This window comes from Panthera pardus, unplaced genomic scaffold (assembly GCF_024362965.1).
Source record: "Panthera pardus isolate Hobbes unplaced genomic scaffold, ASM2436296v1 HiC_scaffold_12, whole genome shotgun sequence".
NCBI lineage: Eukaryota > Metazoa > Chordata > Mammalia > Carnivora > Felidae > Panthera > Panthera pardus.
Genome location: NW_026526677.1, coordinates 87,663,355 through 87,669,778, shown reverse-complemented (window position 1 = coordinate 87,669,778; position 6,424 = coordinate 87,663,355). Strand labels below are relative to the sequence as shown.

Sequence of the window (6,424 nt, the reverse complement as noted above, 5' to 3'; positions counted from 1 at the left end):
TTTTGTGAGTGTCCATTGTGAGCTGGACACTTCACTCATATCATTCACTTATGTGCCTATAGAAAGTGTGTGTGAGCGGTCTGGCTGTACTCATCTTATTTGTAGGTAACTGAGGTTCTGTCATCCTTGGTGGCTGGCCTCCAGTCATGGAGGAGTAAATAAATGGCAAAGCCCAGGTCTGTGTGACCCCCGTTCTTCCTCTCTTTATGGTAAAACGTCACATGCAATCTGGTGAACCATCAGTCCCTATCAGCTTTGGGTCTCTGGCAAACCTACAGAAAACAAACCTCTGCTATTTTTTGTGTCACATGATAAACACACACAGAGCAGGAAGCTGCTATTCCTCTGGGACACAACTGCTCCCCTGCAGAGTGCTGGGCACACACAGGCCACCCAGGGCCAGTTCTCTTTCATCTCCGGCCCCAGACCCCCAGGTCCTGCAGCCGCCCCAAGTCCTGCAGGCTTCCAGGTGAGCCGAACCTTCACATATCACTCTGGTTAGACATTTGTTCAGTTTTTCTTTTCCACACTCAGTTGTGTTTTATGTTCAACTTGAATCTGGGTTCAAAGTATTTCACGAGGTGGTCTTGGATAATAAACTAAAGAGATCAAGAAAAGCAGGGACATTCAAAACAAATTGGGCCTCAAATCATATAATTTTATGTCATGGTTAAGTCTACAAATACATTCTTGTGTTGCCTTTCCTCTCTGCTTGGGGTCATTATAATACCTCCTTGTTTTTTTAAGTGAGTTTCTGGATATTTATCCCTAAGACCTGTGCCTTTGAGTTTTGATGCCGTATTTCCCCTGACCCTCCTAGAATCCTCTCTTCCCAGGCTATGACATTTTCCACATCTTCTCATTTCCGTTAGTCCATGGCTGTCCCTCTCCGTAAAGGTGTCCCCATCCCTCCACCATCCCCTGACTCCCGGAAAGAAAGATACTTCTCAGAGCACAATTTCAGTCCAAACTTCGGGAATCCACAGAGTTTGTGATGGATAGTGGTGTGGGTAATTTGAGTTCTGTACAGCACAATGAGAATTCTCATCAATTTAGTCCTCATGAGAAGATGGCATTCTGCCCCTCGTCAACACCAGTGGCAAACAAACAATACCAACAAACCCTCTACTTGAGTTCTGTTGGGAAAAGGGAAATTAAAAGGAGAAGGCCATAAGGAACATTTTAATCCTCAAAATTGAAGTATTTAGCACCTGGAAGTACAGCCATTCCTTATGTTGCCGGGTTCCTTGGGCTATTTCTACAAGATCTCAATGTTGAGATAGTTGTTAGGAGTTGTTAGGGTAGTCATTTGGACGTATGACAAAAGAAGATTTTATACAATAGTCTGGGCAAGTTCTAGGCAAGAGGAGAAATCTGCTTTAAACCCAAAGGAATAAATTTCTAATGGTAGAAAATTTAGGTACCATGCTAGCAGTGGGTGAAAAATTTTGGGCAGGAGGCTCCTGCCTCCCAAGCATTCCAGTTTTGTTCTTAGGTGATCCAGACCTTCAGAATTTTCTATCACTTCCATGTAGTTTGTATAAAGGATACAAAGAGTACATGGAGCAGTGGAGATTTGACCCTCCCTAACTCTCAGCGCAAACAGTTGAGCAATTATCTTCAGCAGTAGTGACCATTCCCTGTAGGAACAATGGAAGGAGAGGGGGATTGACTGGGCAGTGGCAGATCCTTGAAAACAGGGGCTTGAGTGTTGGAGTCATCAGGGTGCCCTCAGCACAGGGCCGGGGCACTGTGAGACATCTCTGTACGTGTGCTGGCTTCCTCACCAATGAATCTGCAATGGAAAAGAATCAAACCCAAGATCATGGATTCTACCTCTCCAACAAGCAAAAATATGAACAGGGAGAAAGAATATTCACAATAGAGTTTTTTCCCCAATACCACCAGTTTTTATAAGCATTTCCTCAAGATCCCACAGCCTTCTTGACTCCCCAAAGTTGTAGTGCCATACGAAGCTTCTGTTTTCCAGGCCACAGATGGTATTATTCTCATTTCTCTCTCCTTATTTATTCCATAAAGATTTGGGAGAGAGAGTAAATGTAGGTGAAACTTATGGGCTTTAGCATCAAACACACCTGGTTCCCTTTGTGGCTCCATCACTTGCCAGCCATGAAATCTTGTGAAAATCCTTTAATAACACACAGCCCCTTCTTTACCTGTAAAGAAATGATAGCACAGATTACCCCAGAAGATCACTGTACAGACACTGGGGATGGGGGTGGGGGTGGGCAGGTCCTGTGTTCATCACATCACTCAGGGATTCAGGCTAAGGCAGGTCCCATATTGAAGGCAGCTGAGCTGAAAGGAAAAGAGAGTTCTGAGGGGTCTCTCATTAGCCCTGTAAATGGGTAACAGGCCCATTTATGTCTGTTTGGAACCAGTCACATGGTGCTACCCACCACAAAAGACCTGGGAAGTGCTATTCCCACGAGTGCCAGGAAGGCAGAGAGCCAGAAATATTTGGCAATTAGTACCATGTGTAAAGTACCTTGCACTATGACCGGCATGTTCCGAATGCTCCAACCATGCGAGCTGTATTTTAGTTTGGATCTGTTATATATAAAATGATGTTTATGTATCACTTTAGTATATCCCAAAGTGTTAATGGCTAGTAATTAATTCATGTATGATGTTCTCCCTTTCAGAAGTACCTACAGTTTAAAAAAATGTTTTTTAATGTTTATATATTTTTGAGACACAGACAGAAGTGAGCAGGGGAGGGGCAAGAGAGAGGGAGACACAGAATCCAAAGCAGGCTCCAGGCTCTGAGCTGTCAGCACAGAGCCCGACACAGGGCTTGAACTCATGAACTGTGACATCATGACTTGAGCTAAAGTCGGACGCTTAACTGCCTAAGCCACCCAGGTGCCCCAGAAGTACTTACAGTTTAATAGAAGACTCTTAGAGACATGATATTACAATTCAAGAAATGAATCTTGCCAGGAACTCACGGTAGAAGGAGTCAGGTTTCCTGGGTAGCACGTGAGTAAAGCAGCCAGGGGTGACATTTGCCGTGTGGCACAGGGCACCTGAGTTCTTTGCTTCAGGCCTGGGAATTACTTACCATTTGGTCATTTGTTCATTTTATTCATTTACTTTTTCATCAAATGTTTTTTGCCTGCTTTGAGGCGCCAGGCACCAGGGACATGTTATTGAAGAAAGCATGGATGCTACCTTCACGAGCTTGCATTTGGTAGGAAACACTGAGCTACAACAATAAAAATGAGTAAATATACAGCAAGTAGATGGCGAGATGTTTCATCTATGAATGAAGTAAGGGGTATCTGACGTTCCAGTGCTATGGACAGTGGAGGTGTTGCCATTTTATTTGGGGTGGACAGAAAAGGAATCCGGGGAGCAGACTCTGTGCAGATGTAGGAGAAGAGCATTCCAGACAAGGATGCTGGGACCAGCAAGCGCCATGGCTCTGAGAGGAGAACCTTCTGGGCCCAAGGAGAGAGCAGAATGGTGGAAAGAACAGGAATAGGAAACTGGGGCACCAGGGCTTTAGTCTTGGCTCTGCTGCTGGTTTGCAATGGTTCCAGGAGCAATATGCTTGTGAAGATGGGCTGGGAGCTAGACTGCCCCGGTTTGGTCCCTGCTTTGCCTCTTACTAATGAGATGAGCTGGGCAAGTACCTTAACCTCCCTAAGCATCCGTTGCCCCATCTGCCAATATGGGGGAAGCCTCACACTTCATGCCCTTTCTGGGACAATTAAATGGGTTAATTCACATGGAGCATTGAAATCAGGGCCTCACTCCCTGTGAGCCCTCTTTGAAGTTAGCTGTTTCTATTAGGGCAAGTTGCTTCCCTTCCGTGGGGGTTCAGTAGCATTATCTGGAGAGATGGTCTCTCTAGGCTCTCAACTATAAGATTCTTTGGAAATCTGATGCTAATTTACATGTTATTCTTTGGACTATTTTGCATGTCATTTGTTCCATTCTCACAGATTGCTTGCTGTTTTGTTTTGTTTTGTTTTGTTTTTTACAGTCCTGCCCCCATCACAGTCCTCTTACTGGATGTAACTTCTTTCCAGTGTTGCTGAGTCTGGGGTCCTTCATTTGTTGTTGCTAGACTTCCACTTCTCTCTGCCTCAGTGGTGGGCTGTATTCCTTCCCGGAACTTTACATACTTCAGTACACTTAGTTGATTAAAAACATTCTTTCCATAAACTTCAAATATACTGGCAACAATTTTTGTAGCAGAAACTTTGAAAAATGACATTTCAGGCTGTTTTCTGTTTGGAGACTAAGCATCTGGGAAAAATGCCATTTTAACTAAGGGTACATCAAGTCACAGACACTCATGGATGGCCCTCCCTGCAACATCGTCCCAGATACCAACAAAGCACTGCACAGCCAGCCTAACTGCCTGTACCCAGCCATAATGCCTGTACAGCAGTGCATTTGAAAATCTCTCTTATTCTCTAGAACTCATGGCACACTGCATGCTCCTTCAGTGCTGGTGACCAATTAGTGCTCATTTGAGAAGAACAGGGGGTTTTAGAGTAAATACTAAAACCAGAGATCCAACATCGCTTTCTGTGAATGCAGCAGCCTGTGTGAGAACCCCTGTTTTATAGGCCCTCCAGATCACAGAGTGAATGCATGAACTGGGTACCAGTGATGCTGGGCTTGCCTTCCCCAGCCAGGAGGTCAGTCCTCAAAGTGCTCAGAGTAAATCATGCTGGTGAAAAGTGGAGAGCATGTAGTACGATCAGAAAGCCCAGATAGAGTGCCAGCACCACCATTTTTGGGTCATGTGGCCTGGGTCTCCTATTTCTCATTTGTAAAACATGAACACATACCTTTGTTTTGATAAATAAATGACAATATGTGCTTTTATACTTTGGTGACTTATTATCTTGCATAAATAATGTATATATTTGTCTTGATAAATAAATATATGGCTGTTCTTCAATTTTAGATCTTAACAAGTCCATGTCCTAATGAGTTTGTTTTACTTCTTGGTCAGGGAGGAAAGAGAGAGAACAATGGTGGCTAGTGGTGACTTCAGGTCAAGCTAAAACACAGCAGAAGGTGGACATTGGTCTTGTGTCTCCCCTGGCCCTCCTTCCCCCTTGGTAGTTCTTTATCTTCTTTATCTCCAAATGAGCACAGATTTATGCACCTGTAATAAATACATGTATTAGTGACACCATTGGTCTTTGCATTGCTCCCTTTTCAGAGCATTTTGACCACAAAGCCTATAAAGGGACATTTGGACAGGATCTGCAAGCCCCACCTGACTGGTGTCTGTGTCTTCATCCAGCTCCACTTCCTAACACTACTCACTTACACAAGAGCCCCACTCACCCACTAGGCTATTTTCTGCCTCACTGCCTTTGCCCTGGCTGCCCCTCTGCCCGTCCAAATCTTTACCAACATGAGTCCTATTCAGCTCTGATACTGTCTAGAATCACCAGGAATCCTTCACCGATCCATCAGGCTGGTGAAGTCCTCCCCGCATGTGCATCTGTGTGCACCTCCAGACCTCCACTTCCCTCCTCAACCTGTGACTTTCTGATTATGTGTCCTTCCCTATACCCTTCCCCAACCTGCGGACAATGAATTTGTTCAGGACATGAGCTTTGTCTTTCTTATTCCTGAATCCTATGCCCACTTGGCACTCCTGAATCTTAAGTTATGTTGTTAGAACACATGGAACATCGAGGAAGCCTTTGGGGCAAAAAGAGTAAGTGATTTCCTTCAAGCTCTCCCAGCAAAATAGCATGGCAGCTGGAACTAGAACCCATGAATTCTGGTTTCTCACCTAGAGTTTTTCCATTGAATCAGGCTGGCTAGAGCTTGGCTTTACCTCTCAGGGTCGGGTAGCAATGTTTGGCTGGGACAGCCTAGCATCCCACATAGGGATTACTCGCAGTCGGCAGGGGTGCTATGTGTCCCCCAACCAGTACATTCACAGCCCCGCCTAAACCGGAACCGCTTCCTTCTTGATGGTTAAGGCAACAGCGCCACCTCCTGGCCTCACTGCCACTTGTCGTAACTGGACTTGAGAGGTCTTGGGCGTCCTCTTGTGGGCTTTGAGAGAATGCAGCGCAAAAGCAACTTGGTTATCCCCAGGTCACGCTGGGGATACTTCCACCTTTGATGTTTGAATTATTCTGTGAGCTTGTGCATTGTAACCAAGCCTAGAGAGGAAGGCTTATAACAACTTAGGATGCAGACAACCAGAGGCATATAAGTTGCCATTCATAGGTAACATGACAGGCTCCCTTGTGGCATAATGTCTAGAGAGCTCCTCTAAGTGGCACATACAGCAGTGAAAATGGTGGTAGGTGGCATGGAAAGAATTGTGGAGAATGATGGGAAGGAATGGGTAGTGAAAAGAAGTGGAAGGAAGGCAAGTGGATGCTACTCTGACCCACACACCCTCCTCCAA

General features: G+C 45.1%; 1 long non-coding RNA gene across 1 annotated transcript; it reads right to left on the bottom strand.

Annotated features, from left to right (window-relative positions):
- Window positions 1-955: 955 nt before the first annotated feature.
- Window positions 956-6,106, bottom strand: LOC109250391 (uncharacterized). Its single transcript, XR_002073016.2, has 2 exons — window positions 2,097-6,106; window positions 956-1,795 (listed from the first exon to the last, which is right to left on the bottom strand). It is a non-coding gene; the product is annotated as an uncharacterized LOC109250391 (long non-coding RNA).
- Between the last annotated feature and the right edge of the window lie 318 nt (window positions 6,107-6,424).